The 26216-nt window shown below is 44.5% G+C and overlaps 1 protein-coding gene across 8 annotated transcripts in view; it reads left to right on the forward strand.

The window, feature by feature from the left end:
• The window catches only part of LOC111862894 (protein-tyrosine sulfotransferase), a 193776-nt gene that overhangs the window by 139647 nt on the left and 27913 nt on the right, over nucleotides 1-26216 (forward strand). For 7 of the 8 annotated variants that reach the window (XM_023848690.2, XM_023848695.2, XM_023848689.2 and 4 more), the window contains one exon: nucleotides 6145-6217. The gene's annotated coding sequence lies outside the window, so the exon portion shown is untranslated. Of the gene's footprint in view, nucleotides 1-6144; nucleotides 6222-26216 lie in introns of all 8 variants that reach the window. The other variant, XM_023848691.2, reaches the window with a different exon arrangement.

Consider the following 26216-nt stretch of genomic DNA (forward strand, 5'->3'; position numbering starts at 1 on the left):
ACGCGGTAGCGTAGTTGGTTGCGGCATTATGCTGCAAGCCGGAAGGTCGCGGGTTCGATTCTTGATGAAGTCTTTGGATTTTTAATTTGACCTAATCCTTTCAGCCGCACTATGGCCCTGGAGTCGACTCAGCCTCTAACAGAAATGAGTACCAGGACTCTTCGGGGGGGGGGTAAAGGGCGGCCGGCGCATAAGGCTGACAACCTCACCGCCATCTGTGAGCCGATTATCTAGAAAACGTGGGAGCCTCGACGTCTCACAACCATATGGGCCTCCATGGCCTGTTACAGGGATAACTCCACCTTCTATTATCGAATTTCAGTAATCTGGAAAGTACGGCTTTGGAGCACCGCCGTCACATCCGTCAGGACTGCGTAAAGAAGCTGTCTGTGACTGTACAATCAGTTGTGTGTCCACTCCACTGTTGGATTCTGGGTTCGGAGTTCTTGCCACGTGAGTGAGGCTAGCACACCTGTCAACACCCGGCATCCCATTGCTTACTATCCCCCACTGAGCATCCCTACATCAACGTGACGTCCCACTTCGAAAGCTAATTGGAAGCAGCTCAGGGCAGGGCAGGGCAGTACGCTGAGGGAAAGAAGGGCATACAGCTCTCTCTCTCTCTCTGCCATTGGGAACGCACTTGATACCAATTTCGTTTGTTTCGTTCCTAATTTATCTCTCTTAGCACAATCATTTGAGGCAGTAAGTGACCGCGACCTGGGTAAGAAGGGTTCAATCCCGTCATGGGCGTTTTAGAATGTTTGTCTTCGTGACCACTTCTAGAACGGAGGGCGGCACACCCAACTAGGTAAAGCCCATTTGCTTTGCAAGCCAGGCTATCTTATACCTTGTGCAGGTATAAAGATCTTTTGTAAGTACGCTTGAATTTCCTGCCGACGTATGAATAACGGAGGTATTTTGAAAATAGAATCTGTCGTGACGGTCCACATCAGTGGTTCTCACGTATTGCACACTTAAGCCCCCTGATCCCCCCGCATTTAAAGTATTTGCATACCAACTTAATACAGGCTCACATGAAGTAATCGATTTGAAATTTTTCATGCTTGTACCATGCTTTCAAAACGCGTAATGTCTGTTACAATGTATATTCTTACCTCAGTATAATGACAAAATGGCCGAACCGCCACTGTGCAGTGAGTATAGATACGTATAGGCAGTTTTTAGTCCAAAATATTTGTTGCACTATTATAACATACATACATACATTTCATTTAGATTCTGTAAAATATTACAAATTTTCAATGCAATATTTTTTCCTAGTAGGATAGGTAACACAATCTGCGGGCCCATAGGGGCCACTGCCCACACATGCATAGCCAGTTCTGTACGTCACTGACTGACGATGGCCCATGAAATTCCCCATAGCAGATAGAGAACAAGAGGACCTCTTCCTGCGGTCACAGGGCAGCCGTATTATGAAGCGACTCCCAGCCTTTAGTCGAGGCTAAAGCGGGGAGATTCACTTCTACGCATCCATATCCCTTAATGACATGTTGTTTAATTGTTTAATTGGAGGGATATTTTACTCCTCCTCGTCGTCCATCATCGTCGTTCTCCTCAAACACCGCTGACTTGACTCCGTTGCTTCTTAAGATTTGGAATTTGCTTCTGTGGAGCAAACGTTTGATTGAAATCCTTGGACGCCAATAGCAGGGCCATAAATTTGAACTTGGACATAATTTTCTGTCTCGGTGCTTCAGTCTGCTATTAATGTTCCTAATCAGACACCTCACTGCACCCTGTAACTAATTTGCTGCTTTCATAGGAAAGCCACCCTGAGTTCAGGCAGCTGGCCACACCTGGCGATCTGAAGGTGAACTTTACTTCTGCGCAATTGAGACGTGTGGGAGAATAGAGGTGCAGCTTCGCGTGCTCTTAACCTCGACACCGGATGAACGTTGAATGTACAAGCGTCTTACCCTCTGAAAGCCACAGGTATAGTATTAGAAGCTATTGTCGGTAAGCATCTGTGAATACACTGTTCACTACATGCACGTGCTTCTGGCCCTCGGCCATGAACTAATCGAAATTATTATATCTCTTGTTCGAAAGCTCAGAGTAATCTTGTTCCAAAAGCCATTTCCTAAATTTCCTCCATTTTTCTTTTCTCTGCTTTTCCAGAGGGATGTGATTGTAACCATGGATATTCACAGACTGTTTTTTTCTGGCGCAATATTTGAAGTTTAATTTTCTTCAAGTAGGATCGGAGTAAAAGAAACAGCTTTTAATTATTATTAAATGTGGTAATTCTTCGCCCTACGTTTATGTATATTAAGTATACACAGAGAACGCCAAAAATCTTAATCCGAAGATTGTACAGTTTGAAGAAAAGCGGAGTGCGATTTGGAAGTAATTTGTGCAAAAAACATTGAAGTCTGATTGCGTTTATTCTGTGTATAGGTAGCGCGGCCTTGCGACGGGCTGATCCCCCGTCCAAGGAGTTCTACCGATTGTGTGTAGGAATAAGGAACTGAAAAGGCGGCCAAGGTCCAACAAAGGGCTGTAGAGCCGTAGAGAAAGAAAAAAGTATACAACCAGTATTTGTGGGCATGACGACGGTATAACGGTACAGAAATATTAGATGCTGTTCCATTTTTATTTAGCCTTGAGGTTAGCTGCTTGAAGTTTTGCAGATACACAGTATAAGACCGCGTTTCAAACATTATTTAACCGAGAACTGCTAATTACAGCTTTTTGTTACACATTGAGTGTCACAGCCTGCCGTATGAAAGCAGGATGCGAGAAAATGCAGAAGAGCAAGCGCCATCTTTTTATATTTGAGGGCTGAAGGGAACAGCGGCATTGCTCTGACTCGGCGGTCGGAGCGTGAAGCTGACCACACACCTCCACCCCCTCGTACGTCCTCAGCGTGGTGCTTAATTAACACAGGAGCAACTTTATGTTTTACTAATACTGCTGCTATTATTACCACCATGACAAGCACCACCACCACCACCACCACCACCACCACAACCACATATACCCCCCTTACTCTTTTCTCCCATCAATTTCTAGTTTTACTTCGAACGAGGATTGCCTTTTATTAACATTATTACCCAATTTAGGTAACATCGAACTTTAACAAAAATAGTTGCTGTATTATAACTCTGTATTTACATCTGCGCTGCTTATTACAGTATTTTCTTGTACTCACCATTTGCAACGGAGGAATTGAAGAGTCCGGCACAAAAAGGATGTAGTTCTTCCATCTTAACAACCTTGGGGCGGGGGATTGTCTAAAAGCTCATTTAAACCACACCTCGGTATCCTTCCATTTTCACTGTAACAGTGTAACTGGTCACTTGAGAGGAGTTTTTATATACGAGCTGCTATCGGAAAGTTCCCGGACTAGGAAAAAAAAGAAATGCTGGCTTAACTTACTCAATTCTGGCTGCCATCTCCTTCAAAACAGTCCCCTTGGGAACGTATACAACAATGCCATCGGTTCTTTTTACGCTTCGAAAGCCCCGTGGAAGTCACTGCGCTCCCCTTTGGATGTCAGACACTGTTTCAAAACGTCGTCCCTCCAGTTTCATTTTCAATTTGGGAAACAGAGCGAAGTCACAGGGGGCTAAGTGTTGCGAGTAGGGAGGATTGGGAACGATAACCATGTTAGTCACAAACTGTGGTTTTCAGGGAAGTGTGGGCGGGTGCGTTGCCGTGATGGAGGAGCAGTGCGGGGCATGTTCTAATTTTCTGTTAAGATCTGTCAAACTCCATAACCGATCACAACGGTGTCTGCGAGCTCATGGATTGTTCGGCGACGGTCTTCGTGGATGAGTTCTCGACTTTTCTCAACATTTTCTGTCATTTTATCGGTCCTTGTTCGCCCTGAATGTTTATCATCTTCAGCTAACACTCAACCAGCCTTGAAACATGAATACCATTCAAAAACCGTCGTCCGGCTTAATGGATGTTCTCCAAAAGCCCCACGAAGCATTTCAAGGGTTTCGGTAGCGGATTTACCGAGCTTCACGCAAAAATTGCTGCAGACACGTTGCTCTGTTTTACCATCCATCGCAGACAAAACGAAACACGAAGTCGAAAAAGGACTCGTGTAAAAACAATACATGTTTACAGCGCGGGGTCACGTGGCAGACCGATGCAATAGGCTTGTGGAAGTGTGACCTGGGACTCCCCTCTCATCTTCTTTCATTGAGGCAGTTGCAACACTAACAGTCCGGGAACTGTCCGATAGCACTTGGTATGTATGTGAAACAATGGGAAGCTTCATTTCGGCCAAACTGAACACAGCTTGTTTTTGCGCTGCACGCTTCAATTTCCAACATTTTCGCAGTATATATTTAGCATCCTGTCCCCCAAACATAAGGGACTCCTCCCTTTCTCAGACTTTAAAAGTTCCAAATCCATGTTATCCAACTTATCTCATTCTTATACGGCCATCAGTGCAGCTCGCTTTATCTCACTCTCATTTCATTCACGCCAAATTATCAGCATAACGAGTACACCCGTTGCTATCCAAGAGTCCTATAAACAGCAGTCGAGGTATTGCTGGTCGAATCGTGTGGAGATCATCTCCTTCAAGGGTTCTCCTTTATGCTTTCCGGTTTCGGCCGACGTTTCTTCCCAAGCGTCCGTCCTTAAAGGGTTCCTCGTGCAAATTTATTCCTGACCTGATTCTCCCGCTGTCCCTGTTCGACTGACGGTTCTTCATGACCGCATCCCTGAAGCCCGCATAGCTTGTGCTGTGCTGTCAGGGCCTCTTATGCTGTTCCGTGGTGCCTTGTCACATTTCCATCCTCTGATCCACCCGGATCAGCCGCTGGTGGACGGGGTCTCGGGAGTGTTTTCCGTATAACCCCTTTGCACGGACCGAGTAGAAAACACCGTTTCCGACAATAACTCTATTGTTGCGTGACTTTTCATTGCAGCGGGAACGTTGGCTGGAAAACTGGTTGCATGACACCGTTGTTTATTCGCCATCTCGCGGTTATTGCATAGCAACGGCTGTACACGATACAGTATACTGTATATACGTGTAAATATCACAGGACAGTCCACAGATGTAGAAGTGCAGTAAATCTCGTGATGACGGCGCCGTTGCCTGAAGCCGTGGCATGTGAGTAAATTGTGATCTTAAACGTTTTACATGTTGTGTATGTAAATAGATACGCCGTGAGGTCTGCATTTCATATGGAGCACAACCAGAAGCAGACAGGCGCTACAGGCAGGCAAGTCGTGCCCTAACATTTCTTAACGTTTCTCTTTGCCGCGTACTAGCTTAATTAGTATGCAAGTACAGTATGACAAACAAATAATGAATGCCGCCGTTCGAATGCAGATATTTTCAGCTTATTTAACGACGCGCTTGATATCTGAGACAATAGAGTGTCGAAGCTTGTTTTCATTATGCATATAAGTATGATATGACATCAGCATAATAAATGACTTAAGTCGCTAAACAAATTAATAAAGACGATTCCTGTTGTCTTTATTGTGCCATATTGGTGCCCATTAAGGCGCTTGTATATATCTACTAGTCTCAGAAGGTGGGACTCGAATAAGTTTGAAAACATTGATTGATATTCCTGACGGCCAGATTCCTTGTCGTCACTGAAGTAAATTTAAAATATTGTCAGCTGTAAGGGTTGCCGTGACTAACAGTAATGGGTTCTGGATTTGATGACTGGGTTTATTGGCACTTCTTTACAATTATAGTCGATTGATTCAGTTATATGAAGGTTACGCCGGCACAAGTCACCTGCATTCATACTTCAGTTTATCCTGCAGTTTTAAGTAGACCCAAAGTATGACATGTTCAGCAATTCTGGAAGTGAAGCTGAGAACAGAGGACACGCCAGGTACACGTGTGGTGTATAGTACTGCCAGTCCGGGTACAGGTGCCGTATTTTGAGGACAGCTGAGGCTCTCATGTTCTAGGACGTGAGGCCATGTACTCTGACAGAAACTGACTGGTGTTTCAGAGGATCGTTTAGACCCTCAGGGTCTGAAAAGATGTTGCAGTCCTGTGAAGTCAGCTGCACCCTTTTGAAGGTCTAATATTGTAACTGTATGTAAGAATGGGATGTACCTGCTGTGTAAATTGCAGTCACTGTCCTTATCAGATTAGTCCTTATCACATTGATACTTTCTTTTCAGATCTGACCGAATGCAATGGTGCCATCATTGACGTGTGAATATTCCAGCGAAGCAACTGTGCTCTTCATATCTGGCAAGTAATTATGATTGCTTCTGAAGTTTTTGTTTTGTGTTAATTTGTTGATTTCTGTTGCGCTCACATGTGTGTGCGTGTGTGTAAGTGTGTAAGCACGGACTCGGGTGGTAGAGTCGGACCGACCCACAACATATAATTGGGCTCCACTTCAGCTCTGTCTAGGTACTTCGCTGTAATAAAGACTGCTCCTTCTTATTGTTTGCGGGAGTGATTTTTTGATGGCTTTTATTTTTCTGTAGTGTGGTGCTCCATATACTTACTGCAGAAGAGGTCATCAAGGAACGCAATTACCAATGGCCGCAGTGGTTATCTGCACAAAAAGCAGATCAGCGCCTCCGCTCGAGGTACGCAGGGGAACAAGGGGCAGGGGAAGATTGATGAACTGAGAGTTGAGAGAACCTCAGGGACAAATATAAAAGAAATCCGATGGCCATTAATTTTGCCGGGCAGATTTTTTTATCGTGGTTGGATTGCGGTAGCGAGCGCAGAATGTTAACTGAGTCGCGTCCCTTGCGCATCAGAACAGCGCAATGTGTGCACTCCAGTGCATGAGGCAGACGCTTGAGCTTGAAAACGCTTTCACACCGACTGGTGTGGGTGTTTGTTTCTCTGGACTGGTTTCATAAAAGGGGAGTAACCAGTAGTACAGGCGATATCTTTCACCTAATAACTTTTGAACCGAATGACAACATTCTATTAAATTTTGCGTAAAGAGGATACCATTAGAGGTAACCTCAGCGCTTTTTTACCCTTACATTTCTTAAGGAAAATGAGGCTTATAAGATGGCCGCGGAATTTGTGTGCCCCCGTTCATTTTTGAACCAATGAAATTTGGGTGCCACTCCAATCTCGTAAGTTTTCTCTTTCCTTCAGTCAGGTCAGAAGTACGGTCCGGATCTAAGCGACACTAGCGCTGCTGAAGTAGTGTGTGGTGCTGGATCTTCGAAACATATGGCACTTTCTGTGGCGTGCATAGACGCAAATCTGTCTTTCAGATTGACTGCAACAGATACAAATTATATATGAATGTTGTTTATAAACCAACAGGTATACACATGGCGACATGGTATCTATCCAACAGATAGAATTTGTACTTGGGTAGTAACAAGGAATACCCCTAAGGCATATGAGGTTACAGGCAATAAAAATGGTTTTGACTCATAAGATTCGATAGCATGACCGCCTGCACACGATCCCAACGCACTAACCCACTAGCTGAAGTATACGTATTGTCACGCTTAGGGGTGCATTATAACCGGCTTTGGGATTGGACGATTGGATTTATTGGACTTTATGCATTCACACAGTTCGGGACTACAGACAATACAGCACTATCGCTATTCTACACACTTTCTAGTTCACCGTTACACATGCATAATGGCTCTCAGTCTTCACTAGCCGTATCCTGGCAACCGATTTATCACAGTTTCACTGTAACTTCAAATCACACGTGGAGTCTTTTTGTCACGGTTTAATTCATTTCTTGGCATTTCTGCAGCTGCCAATTCCGAAGACTCGACTCGACTCGACTGTCTCGTCTTCTGACTATACCCTCTTATTACTCCTCGACACGGACCCCACGGAAAACACCGTCTTCTGTTGTCAAGAATGCGTGTTTAATGGCCAGTTACCTAGCAATGGATGTCTTATTATGGCGTGCGCTTGTGTTGCGAGAATGTGTTTACCGACCCGTTGCCTAGCAACAGTATTTCATTTTAGGTTATAAGCATGTTTGTATGCATTACCTCAATATCAGCGTCAAAACTGCAGGTCGAGAAGCCAGCGCAATAGCGGGAAAGGCTTGCTGAGTTCTGCCCGAGACTCCGTGAGAGCGACTGCATGCATGACAGGCCTGTAGATGTGACGTGTGTGCAAGTTCCTTTTGCCTTAAAAGTGCCCTCTAAGTGGGCCAACAGACCAAACACTTTTTGTATATTTGAAACCTCCCGTCATGAGGCGGGATCCTCTGAGATCGAGTTTAAGACATCAGAGTTTGGATCTGAAGAAGGTTTTGTCTTGTCTTGTCTTGAATCATTGGCCAAGATTTGTTGTGTTCAGATGAAACTGGCTGTTTTCATATTTTCTTCGTTCAGGTCATGAAATTTTATTCCTTACCAAGACGTACATGTTTCGTCTAGAGCTCTGATACCAGCTGTTGCAGTAGATGCATGGCCACAAATTGAAATCTAAAACAGCTGCAGTTTGGAGATAAAGAGTTTACCTCGAATTGAGGTATTTATTCGAAATTCCTAATGAAAGCCACAAAAACCCGTTAACGAGATTTATTGGAATTCGATTCACAGTTATTGCGAACCTCAAATAACCACGCTGTGGCTGAACCACGGCTTCCGTTAATATGTTCGAGAAGGCAAGGCAGTTCAGTTCTACAATTTTAAATTATCTTGTAATGGAGGAAGGCGAAAAGTCGGAGGAACTGCGCTATTAACTTCGAGAAAGTTTGGCCATCTTGTGCATCGGGAAAGAGATACGTTGCTTCCAACTCGTTTCCGTTTTTGATTGTGTATCCCCGTTTAAATCTCACTTGACTGCTTTTACCCGTTTCTTGTTCTAGTGAAGTGATATACGTTTGTTTGTAGCAACGTTTCTCTGTCCTATAAGGTGTACATTGGGCATGCTTTGTGATAGAGATGAAAATTAAAACACAGATGTGAAACGTAACTAGGTAGGAGCGTATAACTGTGTACAGGCTGAAACTGAACTCGGGCACAAGGTCTCCACAATGAGATTCCCTGTTAAAGAAATTCTAGAATATTGTCCAGCAAGTGACCCGTGACGTTTAGTTTTCAGTACACTCGTCACCGTCAACTGGCGGAAGCAGTCAAGGAGGGCCCGCAGTTACCGCAGGTCTCGAAGGGGCTTCCTTTCACTAGAAGGCAGGCACAAGTGCGCCACACGGCACTGTCACGGCTGCTTCAAGTTTTACCGCGAGATCGGTGATACTCCTGAAACGTCCAGTTTTGGTATGAAAGTGAATGTGTCAGGATCGCATTCAGTAACAAGTTTTTGTTCTTATGGCTCAGTACCTTCCGATTCTAATTCTAGGCACTTGATGATTGAGTCACTTCTCTTTACGTAAAACTGTGAGGTTCATTTCATGTTGCCGCGTGATTAAGGCCGAGCAAGCCACTTAATGAAACATTAGCTGCCATTTAATTGAGGAGGGTTTCACTGGTCTCTGATAAAAATGTTGCTGTTTCGAGGAGCGGAAGTGTATATCAGGTTTCGTGGCTGCACAGCGTGGCAGCTCAGCGCTGCTAATTTCCTTACCTTCGGGCGGTGTTGTAAATTAAATGACCCACTCTGTGGAGGAGAAGCTGATACTCGCACATCTGGTCAAGACAGTTTTATATTTTATAAAATTTGTAGTTACATTACTATGACAGCAAGAGCCGGCCGCTGGAGCTAATCCTGAGACAGTTGAAATCTGGTCCCACCTTTGTTTAGTCCACACTCCGTTTTAATATGATCCTTCCTGTTATACCTGCGGCTCCCAAACCGTTTCTTCCCTTCGGGTTTTCCGGCTAAGACTGCTAGATGAGTTGCATGCTTGCTACACGTATCCTCCCTGATCTGTTCGCCATAACATTGTTGAAGAGTACAATACGTGAAGCTCCTTACTGTGCATTTCCGTCCATTCTCTTTCTCCTTAAACACCCTGAGCCTGTATTCTGGGCGAGAGGCCAAGTTTCATACTAATATACTCATACAAGAACGCCAAAGCGTAAACGTTATTGTTTGTGGGCTAGGGAAGGTAGGTGCCAGCCTTTCGGAGGAACCTGTTTACAAAACTACAGGGCATCACATCCCACCTGCAGGAGGTTCTCAGATCTCCCAACTAAAATTGTAGTATTATTCGGTATTAAACGTAAAATTCTGGGAAATGAATGCTGCTTCTCCGAAAATATTCAGATTTTGACTCAGTGAATACACTCGTAATTTTGATGTATTTCTGTCGCTCCGCAACGCTTTAACTTTGTCACGTTTCCGAAGGATGTATAATCGATCTGTAAGATATACACGTACAATCAATTTGTCCTGCGTTCATGTGGTGTAGTGTGCTAAGTCTCCTGTGCTTTAATTTGCAATATACAGGTTGTCTGTGGCCTGCTTTGGCGGTTAAGCCTTGTGCTGAAAAATAGAAGTTCTCTCTCAGTTTGAAGGGAAGCCTATATCCATGACAACATGTTTCTGCACACTTAGCCTTGCTGCTTAAAAGATTGACAGTGAAATACTCACGTAAATGAAAGGCGACCTAATCTCACTGCAATGCAACGCCGTATATTTTGTTCAATTATTATTCTCAGTGAATTCAAATCGACAGTAGACATTTTAACTTCGACTTATAAAAAGAAAAGAGTTTAATTGACATTAGAAAGTGTGTGTATTCAGTGATCAAATCAACGTCTGCTCGAAGCAGTGTAAATAGTTCTAATTGAATCTTTCAGAGCGACAAAACATTTTATTCTCTTTCGTAACTTTTTCGTCATTAAGTCTGTGGACTCGAATGGTATTCTGGAAGCAACTCCTCAGTAGTGAAAACGGTTAGATTAAATTTTATCCTGTCTCGTATGCGTTGATTGGACCAAATACAAAGCATGAGTATGTACATAATGGGCTTTAATTTCCGAAAATACTGGATGGATTTCGTCGACGTTGGTGTCGGTTCACACTGAATTTAAAATAAAATGTTGCTGCTTAATGGTCTACCTTACATCAAACCTGAAATTGAAGTGTATAAAATGTCTCATCGGACAAGAGGTTGGTGCACGAAGTAAGACAGTTTTCTGTTGCTATAAGTTTAGCCACCGGGTACTTGTGTACTTGTGTCTAGAGGTCGATAAGGGGTCGCTGGAATGGGTAGGGTTGTTCACGCTTATTTGGATGTACGTGTATTATGTGTGAAGGCATTTTGTGATACCCCCAGATGTGTGCACGCCTGCGCAGCGGTGCCACTGGGAGCCCCTTGTGCCATGTTCTCTCTCTTCAGAAGTTATAAAAATACCAGAAATAGAAATGGAAGTCATTTTAGCGCCTTTCATTATAGACCGTTGTATTAGTGTGTGGGTAAGTTTTCTTTCAGAAGTCTTAGATTTTGACTAAGGTGTGTCTTCTTTTCTGGAATTGGCTTCAGGAATGTATCATATTTTGGGTTTCATGGTGGTAAGTGATGATTTGTAGCTAGGTGTGTCAGGTTGGTTTCAAGGGAGAGTGAAAAGAAACCTGCCAAATAGAATATATATATTTAAGAGTGCCGTCGGCCCTTTAGATATCTGTTACGGATAATACAAATCAGAATACTTCCATAGTATCGGAGGTCTTCAAAATCTTCTCCTTTAGGTTGATATTTTTAAATCCTTTGGAGAATGCTGTCCGACCTGATCCTGTCAACGTTTTCTTTCCTCTTTCTTTCCAATAAATTCTGTTGTTTGTGGAATTGGTATTTTTTTCAACCTTGTTACTGCGCAGTAATTGCAGTGCGAGGGCATGGGGTGCGAACTGGAACGGCCGCGTGGCGGGTGAAGTGCCTTAGTCGCGCTGGAACGTTTCACACTGCGAAGGAAACACTTGAATCTGCTCCGGATTTTGTGGAAATTCCATAAAATTATTTGGACTTGAAGGAGAAGAAATAACGGGGAACTGCGGAAAATTACGTTGCGAGGAATGCCATAATTCGCAGTCTTCATCCAGTAAGGCGGGTGTATGTAACAGACAGGAACGTCTTGTTAAACTGAACATGCTGAAGATATGATCTTCAGTCGAGCTTTTGTAATGGCGGTGACGAACCATTGAATGTTGGCAAGTCGAATAACTGGTTGGTTGACATGCATCTGTGACGAGCTTGTAGGTTCCCACTGGACTCGTCGTAAATAAACATCTTTTAGCCTCATGGGATAATATATCTCAAAGCTGAAGGGTTGGAGGGTGCGAACTTTATTAATTTGGTTCAATGTAGGGACTGTTGACGGGCTGCTGTGATGCAATAAATGTCTTTTGCTTTCTTGACTAGCTAAGAAACTGTTAGCTTCTGAAGAAGGAATGTGTTCCGTGGACTTAGCTCAGTAGTTGGTTGGATGACATAGGTCTACCTGTAACCAGTGACCTGCAAATGTGTGTGTGGCCGGCGGGGGGGGGGGGGTTCAGGCAAGCAGTGCTGCTGCTACACTTTCTCTTGTTTGTCGTACTTTACATTTGAAATAAGAAAAACTTGAGTTCCGAGTAACGTCAAAATGATCTGTATGCTGACGTCAATGTAAATATGACCAGTTGACAAGCTGATGTGCTGGTTCTAAATCTGGACACATTTCCCGTCACGTCACAGTTTTTTGTGTTGAATCTTCAGCCCAGCAACCCCCCCTTTTTTTTCTCTCACTTTTGTGTTTCATTTTTCTTGGTCTTCTTGTTAATTTGAGTTAACCATAAAGGGAGAAAATTATTTTGTTCGTGAAAAGAAGATCATTCTCATTGAAGTAACATTAGTGTTTCAGTTTGCTCCGTAAGGACGTTCGCATACGAATGACGGGTACAGAAGAGAAATTGCGCTTCATAGCTTCTTCACTGCCATTTTCATGACCAGCTCACCCGATTTAGACAATGGCGATGCATGTTGTGCGGGTTATCTAACGCAGTGAAGATTTGTTGTGTGTGGCCAGTATTGACTGACTGCTGTGCCCATAACGTACACGAAGCTTCACTGCAAAGTTGTCCATCTAATTCCCATATCCTTTATCGCTATGGATCCATGGACGTGACAATAGGATAATTTTGTAATATATTTTAATTTTTAAGCCTTTATACGACTTCGACTTTGCATAAGGGACAGATTATGCATGAAGTGTGAATATTGTTAAGTGGACTTGACAGTTGAGAGACCTGGCCTGTCGTCAGCAAGGACATCACACAGTGACAAAGCTATAATTAAACTCTGGTCGTGAGTCCCTCACGGCGCTCGTCACCAACACGGACTGGCTGACTGACCTCACGTCGTAATATGACTTTGACTTGGTTGTCGAAGAGGACTAAGAGAATAATCAGGGCAAGGAAGAAAAGGGAAAAGGAAGTAAGAGGTTGAATGAAGTGCCCAAAGTGAAGGAGGAAGAGGAGGAGGAAAAGTAGAGAAAACCCATGATGAATAGAAGGCAACGAAAAAGAGGATATTGATGGTAGGAGGGGAAAATGTGGAGAGAAGGAAAGGACTGTCAGAAGTAGGAAGAAAATGAAAATGGAAAGACGAGCATAAGTGCAAGAAGTCGAAGGTGAAGAAGAAAACAGCAAACGTAACCACTGTTCTGTTATATTGCCCGCATATCTGATGACTGAATTGATGAATTTGGTGAATCTGATTGAGGGGCTAGACTCTGACTCGCGACGTCCCACGAAAACCACAGCAACAACTTCCTTTCCTATAAATTTCTAGATGTCACCAAACTGATCAATTTGACAGCGGTCTAGATTAGCAGTATGTGGTTCACAACCCACAGATACGACAGGACTTCACCCTTGTTAAGGGTTTCCTCTAAATTACAAGTTCTGCCGAAGGTTTGTGTTTGCGGATAACCGTTTCCTTTTAGTATTGCTTATGGGATAACTATCCACAAAAACCACGGACTTAGTTCACAGGCGTACGTCGTAGATACTGGCAACCGCGTCTGTTTTAAGATGTGCGGCTACGTGAGTTCAGAAGGCCTGTGTTCGATAAGCGACCTGAGAACGGTTAGGGCACAAGAGAGCTTGCTCATCGAATGCAACCAGTTGCGGAAGAGATGTCCAGTCGACTTGGAGCCGAGTAAAGCAGGGAGGAGTCAGGGGCCAGACTTAGTCTGTTTGTCGTCAGGTCTCAGGCCGGATGCACACGTGCCTTCTTTCAAGGCATTGTGTCAGCGCTCTATCGGGTCGCGAGTAAGACACGGGGTCACGCCTCCGTGGCGTATCGGCAGTTGAGTCAGCAAGTCCAAAAGAAGAATCCCGTGGAGGCATTTGAACGTCAGAAACATGTTCTGTGCTCGCACAATTTAAAACGTGTAAAACAGATCCTCTAAAGAAGACTGTCATAGATTTACAACTTACATAAAGCACGAGTGGGATATGATCGCCTTAATTTGCAGCGGATTGTTAAAAAGGAAGACGGTTGCTGGGCAGTCTTCCACTCTGTCTCTCTGTGGCTCTGCAGCCCTTTGCACCTTGCCCGATTTTTCAGTTTCTTATCCTATACACAGTCGGTAGGACTCCTTGGACGGGGCATCAGCCCGATGCAAGGCCGCTAAACGCAGACATCCATGCCTCGAGTGGGATTCAAACTCACGATTCCAGCGTCCGAGCGGACGAAAACAGTTCATGCTTTTAGAGGGCGCGGCCACTGTGATCAGCGGCACCACAATCTACAATTACAACATTGCTTTTATGTTAAATAGCAATTCGCAATATGAAATTCCGCTTTGTGAAGTCCTTACAGGAACGTGACTGTTCGTAAGAGAGGGGACTGCGTGCACTGAATTAAAAAAAAAAGCGCTAGTACAGTCTCTGACATACACACGACCTCATGCAGCAACTGCTGATACGTGTCTCCTTAACGGCATTGTAGAGAGACAAATGAAAAGTCAACTACCGCAGACAAGCCGACACCTCACATGAAAGCTGGGAAGCAGTTATGTGAATCACATTCTGACGTGTCATGCAGAGCGAGCTGCGAGGCACAACAAAAGTACAACTTAACAACTGCGACTGTTGGATGCCTTTGTAAAATGAATGATCTTGTGCAGTCCGAAGTGGACAAGATGCAGTAACATTTGTGAAACGTGAAATACAAATTTCATTACGCTGTGCTTCAACATGGGGGGCCATTACAGCGCCATGAAGAGAGACGTGGATACTAACGTATATATTTTCGCCCGCGGCATGAAAATTTAAAGCCAGAAACATCCAAAATGGCCGCGAAGTAGCAAGGACGCACACCTCTTACTTTGTATTCAAAATGTACACGGAATGTTGTCCTTATTCACATTGCTGCATTATGTACTGGTACGTACACACACACTCAATGCACTGTTCAGTGCAGCTTCGCAAGTTACTGATCAAATCAACAACATGCTTCGGCGACATGGTGACTCGCGGAAATTGTCGCGCTGGGTCATAGGACTGTGTAGCCCGTGAAAGCCGTATATCTAAAAAAGTTATTAATTAAACCATTTTTGATACTTATTAAAATGTAAATGTATAATTGATTTCGAAAACATTTTTAAATCATGTGAAATGATTTATTGTTTATCCTGGCATTCTTCTTTCTTGTGTTGTGTTTGGTTACGTGCCTTTCGGTGACCAGTGCGTATGTCGTCGACAAAAGACATCACCCCCCCCTCCCCGAAAGACGCTCTCCGTAACAAAGAGACGTCACGAAAAGTAGAAAATTATTGAAGTTAATAGAGCAAATATAAACGAGTCCCAAGATTCGTGAGATTGAGCCCAAGAAATCAGAGCTGTCGGAAAGTGCACAGAGATTGCTACTGGCATTGTGGCCATGTACCCAGAAGTCATGAAGGTTCTATCAGATCGAGGAGCGCGGTCGGTAGAGGCGACCCGACGAGACGTTACACTAGGGTTAAAGAGAACTGCTTGAAATAGAGTAATTAAACTTCAGACGTTTACTTAAACATACAAATTGTGCACTTCAGAAGCATGAGCAGAGCTGCAATGCTAACAAGAGCACATGTTTCAAACAGTTGCTAAGATGCATCCAAACAGTTTTCGACAGCTCTGGTGTAGTGAGGGTAAAGCGTGAGACTGACCACTCACCTCCAACTAGTGGCGAGGTCAAGAAAACGTTGATCTATACATCCACTCCCCATACGTCTTCATGGCGTAGTGCTTCATTAGTCGAGCACAAGGACAACTTTGCCTTTTTACCTAATTTTCTGAGTTTATGCTTATGACCTTGCAGGTAGAACTTGGAACACGTTCAATATAAGCTCTTTCAGTGTCAGGACGTTTACTTTTTCATATGGTTTATGAGAAAGAATCATGATCGTATTGATCTCCAGATTTTAAAGCCCTGGTTTTCGGAATGCCGTCTGTCTGTCAGCCTGTGTATGTATGCACGTAAGTGAGCCTCGCTAGCGCCTGAAGGGGTGGCCGGATTGGATTCAGAATCGATATTGTAGGGCTTATCCATCCAACGTCGGAGCCTTGTGAGTCTAAACATTCCAGTCCCAAAATGCAAAGCAGCGATCTTCTTCGAAAACACCTCTTAACAATTTTAATGAAATTCTAGTTATCTGTGGAGCTCAAACCTCTAAACAAAACTGCGTCTTGAGGAATGTAACTGCATACACTATGAGCCCAAAGCGAAATCGCACCTACCCGTCCGACGGTTTTCATTGTTGTTCGGTATGTTCTGCCACGAACAGCCGATTTTCTTTTCACTCAACATATGTGAGAAAGCATGAGCAGTGTCGTTACATCCTTCTTTTGGGTTTTGCTTGCTGCTTTTTTTTTTTACGCATACCATTTTGTTGCAGGAGGGGGAATTCGTATGTGATTACGTTTAAGGATCGTCACAGTTAACCTAAATGACTGTTTCTATTGTAATTGAAGGCTCGTTCTTAAAATGTTCCCCAATTCACGTCAGTTCATCCATCTTTAATCCAGACGTAGTCATCAGAAATTTGTTCACAAACAACCAAAATCAGAATACGAGAACAATTGTTTTATCCACATTGGACAACAGGCTTAACACTTACAACGTTGATCTTTCACATGCGCCCTGTGGTCCACTGTTGTTCCTCTGCTTACAGAAATTCCAAGCGTAAAATCTATAATAGAAAATATAACAATTTATAATTTATTAGTAGGTTATTTTATGACGCTGTCAGTAGCTAAGACTATACGGAATAGGATAATAGGATGGTTAGCGGGCGATGTTTGGAAAATAATGTAGAAGATAGAGGTTTTAATTTAATTTGATGTACTCTCCGGCGTTTTTCTTGAGGGACTGAAAAAGAAACAGCGTAAATCCTTATTCAGCGCCGGTAGTCCGGCTGAGATTCGAACTGGACACCTCTCGATTACAAGTCAGGAGCATTACAGCTTGAGCCAACTTGCTCCGTCACGAAACGTAATGAATAGTACATATACTCATACATATACCACGTCTGTCTGCCTACGTGGAATTCCGTGTGCATTGTAGCATTTCAGAAGCACTGAATCCCATGTTTGAATGTTCAAACTTTCGTCTGTCACTCATTTTACTGGATAATTTAAGGCCACAGTGTGACGACCGAGGAATGCAGAATTTGAAATTCAAAACGCTGCTGAATCTGCATGGGATTACTACTGCTTTGTCTTTGGGAGCATGCGTAGGTCACCACAGTTCGTCAGAACTAACGTTCGGACTGTGCCTTCCTAATACAGAACTGAGGTACTCACAGCGGCCTTCTGGGTTCTAAGTCGGAGTAATTCGGAGAGAACCGGACGTTTCTTGGAATTTCTCTTTTCATCTTCAAGGCCGAAGTGTACACCAAGTAAGAAACCAGCAGAAGCAGGCTTGAGCCAGTATCTTTAACTGTGGCTCTACAGCCCTGTGTTGGGCCTTCGCCCCCTTTTTCAGTTTCTTAATATTTTTCGCAGACAGTGGGTTTCCTTAGACGGGGGATCAGCCCGTCGCAAGGCCTCTACCAAAACACAACACAAACAGAATAAACACGTACACATACCAAAGCTCCATGCCTTGTTTGGGATTCGAATCCACGATCCCGGCTTCTGAGAGAGCGAACAGTACTTGCCTGAGACCGCTCGGCTGCCGTGACCGGCATGAAGGTATTAACTAGCGGAAATGTCTAGGATGGTAAGGACACGCGTCACTAGAACCAACACGGCGCATGTAGGACACCCCAGCCTACGTGGGAAAACTACAATTCCATTGTCGCAGTAGAACATTTGCCTCTTATTCCTGACGTTTCGTGCTGAAATATTGACCCGGAGACCGGCTGGTCACAGCTCCTTGTAATTATCCTCAACCTATCTATGGCTCTGCCTTCGCCGCTTTTTCGGTTACTTATCTGTACACAGTCGATAGGACTCATTCGAAGGGGGATCAGCCCGTCGCAGGGCCGCTACCTGCACACAGGACAGCATAAACACGGAATAAACGCAGAGACATCAATACCTCAAATGGGGTTCGAACCCACGATTCCAGTGTTCGAGCGGTCGAAGACTGTTCATGCCTTAGACCGCACGGCCACTGTAATCGGCAGTTATGCTCAGTACTTCCAGGAAATTATTCCAGTTAGTGAGGAATACCTCAAATTAGGCCACGACCATTTCCTTCCACCTTTTCGAAATCCAATACGCGTATTAGCTAATTTTCTCGTTATTGGACGCATTACAGCTCGGGACGTGAAGCTGACCACTCACCTCCATCTAGTGCTGAGGTTAAGAATGGTGGATCTATACCTCCACTTCCCCATATGTCATCACGGTGTGGTAAGCACACCAACAGCCTTAGTATTCTTAATGTAATGAGCAGTAAGCACATAAAGAATTGAACATCGAGGAGCGTTTGAAAGAAACGTACTGACATACACTGCAGGCGCGATAGTGTAAATCCACTCATTCTGTTCGGAGGTACAGCGCCGGCCTAAGTACACGCACAGCATCTTTATTTCTGTCATGCAAAGCAAGCAAATGTTTAGGAGCTACATTTGTAGAGAAGTGTATACTCTGCATTGGATCGTGGCCAGATGTTCTGAACCAGCTGAAATGACGCCCTCTGGCTTCAACTCAGTGGATCCGTACAGTCTGAAGCATCTGCTGTCTCTGTGTTCCGAAATGTTACCAGCCTACGTGGTATCACAGCTGCTTGAAGATGTGTGATGCCCCGCTAACCTCTGCAGCCATGTCAAGAGGTTAGCGTCACTTCGATTACAGCTGAGATAATGTCAGTTCTATCATGTCATGTCATGTCTTCACAACATTGAAAACATTTGCTTAACCACAACCTTGTTCTAGAATTTGATGCTCTGTTTTGCGAACTGTGCACACGAAAAGTTGTCCTTGTGCCTAATTAATTAAGCAACAAGCCATAACGCGTATGGGGAGTGGAGTTACAGCTCCCCCTCGGCACTAGATGGAGGTGAATGGTCAGCTTTACACCCCGGAAAACCGCTCCAGGAGCCCAGGTAGAAAAGTCTGGATTGACCCCACAGCCGATTTTGGCATTTCTGAGAAGAAAAAATCTGTTATCTCTACCGGGAATCGAACTGCGGTTCATCCGACGTCCAGCTGGCAGCCTAATCGCTATGCTGGCTGAGTTAGGAGACTTCACATGTTCTGCCTGTTTGAATGAGCGGGCATCAACTCTGGACTCTGTATATTATGAAATGCTGGCAGGTTACTTCAGCATCAAACACAGGACAGAAGTTTGCAGCCAAATGTTCGGGTTAATTTATTCCAGAGGAGTGGCTCAGGAAGCAGACCCACAGCACGCAGTGTGTCATGTCGTCTTAATCCGGAAGTCTCTTGGCCTCACTGTCGGTTTCTCTGAGCAGAACACGTGAACCGCAGTCTAACAATAGGCATAGTGTTTTTGAGTGGGGGCATGCGGTTGCGTACTTGGCTGAGGCACTATGCTACAAGCCGGAAGGTCGCGGGTGCGATTCCTGTTGAGGTGACTGGATTTTTTTTTCAGTCGACCTAATCCTTCCAGCCGCACTATGGCCCTGAGGCCGACTCAGCCTCTAACAGAAATGAGCACCAGGAATCTTCCTGAGGGGAAAAGGGCGGCCGGCGCGTATGGCTGACCACCTCACCGCCATCTGTGAGCCGATTGTCTAGAAAATGTGGGAACCTCGACGTCTCACAGCCCTATGGGCCTTCACGGCCTGTTACACGAATTGTTTTACCTTTTACCTGTGTTACGCGAGTCTTTCTCTCGTTCCAGGAGTCCACTTAACTTAAAATTTGTGTTGTATTCGTGCCCAAATAATTTTAAAATAACGATTCTTTGAAAACGCTTGGACTTGAGGTTTTCACATCGGTGAGAATGAAGAGAACTCTCTTCTGGGCTCCGCTTAATGTCGTATTGAGACGAAGTCTGGTTCTCTCTTCTTAGTGCCTGAGTGTCATTTGTCGCGTTTGCTTCTCTTGCTTCTTAACTGTGAGTCCATTCCATCAGTGTCGGCTGTGTTCAGGTTTGTTTCATGGAATGTAAAGCAAGCCCGGAAAGAGGCCTTATTCGTTTTCTGATTGTTACGAACATATTTGAATATTGCTAATAATTTTCCGGCCGACCACAGTGGTCCCGCTGTCTAAGGCATGAACTATCTTCGTCCGGTCGAACGCTGGGGCTGTGAGTTCGAATCCCACTCAAGACGTGGATGTGTGTGCGTTTATTCTGTGTATGTGCTCTTCTGTATGTAGGTAGAAGTCTTGCGACGTGCTGATCCCCCTTCCTGCTGACTATGTTTAGGATCAGGAAACTGAAAAAAGCTGCTACGGCCCAACAAATTGCTGTAGAGCCAATTCATTATTTATTAATGAATTAATAATTTTCCTATATTTCTTAATCTAGTAAATAGTACTGTAATGTGATTCTGATATAAATTAAATGGATCTGACGGAGTCGAATCACTTGATTGTTCTGCCTTTTGGAATGTAGTTTCGTGCAGCCTGGTGAGAGTGGGCACTGAGCTCCAGTCCCTGTAATCTGAACAAGCCTACGCAAGTTCCCAGGTCTGCATGACCCGGGGCAGTTTCTCTTCCCTTATCTCCTGTTGGTTCGCTCTGCTGTTCAGGGAGACCCTTGTCTATACATTCTGCGCTTTTCCGGTTAGAGGCGATATCGGTGTAGTGTTCGATAAAAGAGTGTATTAAGATTACACGTAGAAGTGATGAAACATTTATTAGAGTGTGCTCCCTATTCAGAATTGAACGATTAAGCGCTAGCATTAAATTATCCCTCCACCAAGCAGTCATTAGGTCCACAATGATTTATGCTTGCCCCTTCTGGGAATTTGCGGCCGACGCACGTCTATTGAAATCTTAGCGCCTGAGAAACAAGTTCCTCCGGCCAGCTGGTAATTCTCTAGTCGTACACTGGTTCGTGATTTGCACATGGGTTCAATATCCCGTACGTATATGATTATATAACAGAATTATGTATGCAGGAGGCAGAAGTCATGAACAAAATCATGAAAATGCAAATGTTCGCAACATAAGACAGGTCGAAGCCCGTCACAGGAAATAAAACAGGTTTAAACTCGGAAGCCTGCGAGCGGACGGCCGTTCAAGTGACTATGGTGCCGTTGTAGCATGAGCTATGCAAGATAAGGCATAATCTGCTGTGGAAAAGCCAGAACTGACAGAAGCGTTTTGTACGTTGAAGCACTGCAACTCGAGTGGTGGGAGGAATGCAGAAAGTATGCCTGTTTGTACAACTTAAAATAGGCCCAGACTCGAAGCCTGTGTGCGTCTGTTCTGTGTAGTGTTTGATACGATACATGTGGACACTCCCAAACCACCTCTCAAGGGTGTCACATTTCCCGAAATACCACCAACTTCTGAAACTTGGCAACTGTTCTCAAAATATGTCTTGATTAACTTTTGTGGGTGTTAAAATGGAAATGTTGTGTTTCTGTACCCACTGTCTGATATGCAGAGCAGTTAGATAAATACGTGACAGGGGATTCTACGTTATATTCTAGGTATAATGGCGCGGAGTTAAATTTATTTGCTTGCTTTCTATGTAAGTATCGGGTATATTTTCGCTGTCGTATCGCGATAGAAGCTTCCAGAGAATATTCAAGTTGGTTCCAGTTTATATGAATCCAGAGGAGCCTGTAGCTCTAAGGGCTCATGTCAATAAATTTCAATTAAGAAAGGTAGATTTTCAGGCCCCGTTCGATATCCGCCTGCCGCTTCGAGGCACAGTTCTGTGCCACCTGCTTTAACATTGAAGACACTTCATTTTACCGAAAGAGTGTGCTTAAGATTGCCATGTGAGAATAAAGATCCATTATATCCCTAAGCAGTGTTGACCCGTTGACCCTTGTTTGTTGTTTTTATGTATGGACACTGTCAGTAGTTGAGACTGGCTAGCGAATAGGGAATTGGAAAGGAAACGGCTCTAACTCAATTTGAGGCATTATGGATAGGCGAAGGAAAATGACGCAAGACATCAGTCAGGATGTAGCTTTGAACCGGGCAGTTCCCGAATGTAAGCCAACGCCGTCAGTACGCAGTATGTGAGGTTGGTAGTAGATTGAATTCATGTTTCACGTGACTAAAATTCGGTGGCATGAGTTCAGTGCTTGTATTGGCACAGTCTTGTCTCCTGTCCATGAGAGATACAGGGTTAGCTGTTTCCAAAATTTGCTATCAAATTCCTCTGTATGTTATAACTTGATATCTGAAAACATGTGTGAGTAAAGGGTCATAACTAATTCATTAAATGAATTGCGACAGATTTGCTCAAAGCACTAAACACATTCCCAACACAGTCAACAGTGGGACTTCCGTTGCTTAGTACCTAACGTTTCAGTGAGCGCGTATTCGTCACAGCGGATTTGTGATAAAGGAATTTACGCGGATACGAACTAGCCTCTATATACGTACAGAGACGTGGAGACTCCCAATTTATTCATTCAGTCGAAGAGAATTCACGAGGCAGCTCAGTAGTTGAAATGTTAACAGTCGTTGAATGCCTTATTTTATGTGCTATAGTTACAGTAACCTCTAGAGCACTATAATTCTTTGTATGTATTTACGAGTTGTGAGTACCCAATACAGCGATTTACCAATCCAAACTCCGTCTGCTAGCCACTAATACACGTGACAGCTGGTATTTCAAATCAAATTTGGCAAACTGCTCGGAGAAAACCAGCCCTAGTGCCACTTTGTGCACCGAAAATCTGACATGACTTGTCCTGGGATCGAACTAGGGCCACCGCCGTGGGAAGCTGGCAGCTAACTGGCTGACCTATGGCACTTCCACTTGCCAGACATTGTTCGGCCCAGACAAAGACAATGCTTATATAGGCCCACATGTTCTCTTTTGACTAGTGAAATGCCACCTCACTTTAATACTTGAAGCACAGATCGCCGGCTTCTCTGGTTATCATGGGGTTCTAGTCCAGGTAGAGTGGCCAAGTTTTGAAACGTGAAATGTTTTCGAGCTGTGCCGTAAACCGAAACCTGGTCTTTGTGCAACAGTGACTTGTCTTCGTCTTTCCCCGTCGTATTACTACTCAATCGTCAGTGTAGCTTGCACCACCGATATAGTTAGTTCTGCGCATGCGCATTTGAATTTCAGGAACTGAAGCATGTAGGCAGGGCCAGGAGATGAGAAATTTATTTTTCATGACTCACCTTTATGGTATGGATCGTGGTGAATGCAGATATCCGCCGTGCTAGTTTGCATTAATATCGGCTATCTAACTACGCTGCATCAATCACGAAAGTTATTTTGTGGACAAATGAATTGTGAGAGTGATAATGACAATGAAGAATTCGAAAGCATGCGTTAGGAAACGGTCATGTCGGTTGACACACTGCCCACATCAGATCTATTAAGTTGGCAGCAGTGTATCTCTATATATTAGAGATACATCGGGACCTTTCTCTTTCTGCGTGTAGTATGACTGGGACATATCCAAGTTTTGTGGCCCCTGAAACGTAGTCTGTTAGTTTTCAACAACATGAAGTAAGTCTGCTGCATGTTCTCAGACAGACGATCATTAGGGATTCACCAACATCTCCCCCCCCCATCCCTGATTAATCCATTTTGTTCTTTTTCATTTAGAACTTGCGAAAGGTGGGATGAAATTGAAGTCAGCCTGTTTGTGGCTTGAAGTACAGCGCAACAAGGCCTTGATTTTGAGAAGCGCCAGTGTCTAGACCTGTCCAGCAGCAAACGATGGGTGCGTTACAGACAGACAGACGGACGGATGTGAGATTTATGCGCAATTTTAGATTTCGTGTAGGGAAAATGCGATTTGGCCGGTCACGGTAGCCAAGCGGCCTAAGGCATGCACTGTCTTCGCTCGCTCGGAAGCCGGGATCGTGGATTCGAATCCCGTGTATGTCGGTAGATAGGTGCCACCGTTTCAGAGGACCGTCTGTCTTAGCCCTTGCAAACGGAGGCGCTACGTTTCTCGGGAACGGCACGGCATCTGGTATCAGGAAACCGTACTCATAATCCTTACCGACGAGAGATCCTCATCTAAACAAATTTCATGTATGCATCAAAGTTCTCCACTGTTTATTGGCATTTGAAGTCTATCCGATTATTTCTTTATAGCAATTTGCCCATAGTGCGCATGTGGCATTTATAGGTACAAGATACAGAATGTTAAATTATTCAAGTAAAACAAATCCAAATGGCCTTGTTAGGCCGGCTTACCACCGCGACGGCAAGGGTTCGATCCAAGGTCGGTTGATGTGTGATTTTTGGTGGACAAAGTAGCACTGTGCAGGTTTCCTCCCAATTGTCATGCTGTCGGGGACAGTGTGCGCCCAGTGGTGGTTGGCGTACCAACTGGGCTCAATCTTAACCCTCGAATTGAAAGAAACCTGAATATGGCAACGAGTTTGGGGCGCGTTTTCTTCGACCCGCGCCCCACTCAGGCCTCAAGTGCAAGGCTGTCTGGGTTCATTGCACTGGAAATGTGTGATACTTAGATTTCTCACTGGTATGCCATGGAACGGATGTATCGTGCCTCAGGTCTGGAGTTTCGAACACACCGATGTTTGTATCACTCTTTCTCCTGCATTTATATCTGCACTATAGGTCCCAGAGGTGGCCGGCAGTACAATTCTCAGAGTATGTGATTGTGTTGTATGCGCCACATGGCGCCTAAGTGTCTGTCTCATTCGCTGGGGTAGAGGATCGCCATTACGACGTGAAGTTGGTCGGCCGCTAATCCTGCCTCTCGATGCAGAGTGCTAAGTGGTTAATTCAGGCTCGGATTTCCGTAAGCATCTCACATGTTGCGCTGCAGACTTGCGACATTCAGTTACCGCCAGAAATGTCTAGTCTAATACTCGTGTGATTCCTGGTAGAATTCATGTATGGGATTACTTTCTCGGCTGGCGGAGTCTTCTTCTTCTTCTGTTGCTTCCACTTGGAGCATAGGGCACCCGTGAAATGCTTCGTTTCACTTCAGTTTTTTAATCTAAGACAGTCGGTGGGACTCCTTGGACGGGGGATCAGCCCGTCGCAAGACCGCTGCTTAACACATACACAGAATAAACACAGACATACATGTTTTGAGTGGGATTGGAACCCACGATCCCAGTGTTCGAGCGGGCGAAGACATGCCTTGCCCCAGACCGCGCGGCTGCCGGCTGAGTGGGTGTCAACTCAGGTTTTAGTACAGTACGACGAATTGTGCGTATGTCCGGTACATTTGCATTCCGCGTTACCCTACAGTCCCTTGAATGACGGTTGCGGATATGTGGCGTTCTCATTTACATTGTTTCATGCGTGTTATTAATGGAGGGGCGAACGGTACTAGCTACAGAGCAGGTTAGCATAGCGGTAGCTTGCATTAGAGAGGTGCTTGGTGGGAATGTCTACCAGGACATTCTGTATCCTGCTTGGAATTACAGGCCACGAAACGGCGACAGTGATCTAGGATCACCCTGTACGTTTGCATCTGTATTGGGCCACGACAGCCTCCTTTAGGATGCTTCCCTGTTCATTATTTACCGTCACCCTACCACTGGACGCTATACGGACACATATGCGGCAGCTTTGTGAAACAAATCACAAAAAACAGGAGTCTTAATTGAAGGCGAAGAGTAATTAATTAAAGCGCATGAGTCAGGCACTTAAAGCTCCTCTCGAACCAAGTAAAATGGAGTGTGCGCCGTGTAACGAGTAGCTGCAGCGTGTATAAACAGTGGACAGTTACGTGAAGCTGCAGCAAAATGACAGGCTGACAGTGTAAACACTGTATGAAACAAGGGCATTTCAGGCTTGTAGAGGAGT

This window comes from Cryptotermes secundus, unplaced genomic scaffold (assembly GCF_002891405.2).
Source record: "Cryptotermes secundus unplaced genomic scaffold, Csec_1.0 scaffold528, whole genome shotgun sequence".
Classification (NCBI taxonomy): Eukaryota; Metazoa; Arthropoda; class Insecta; order Blattodea; family Kalotermitidae; genus Cryptotermes; species Cryptotermes secundus.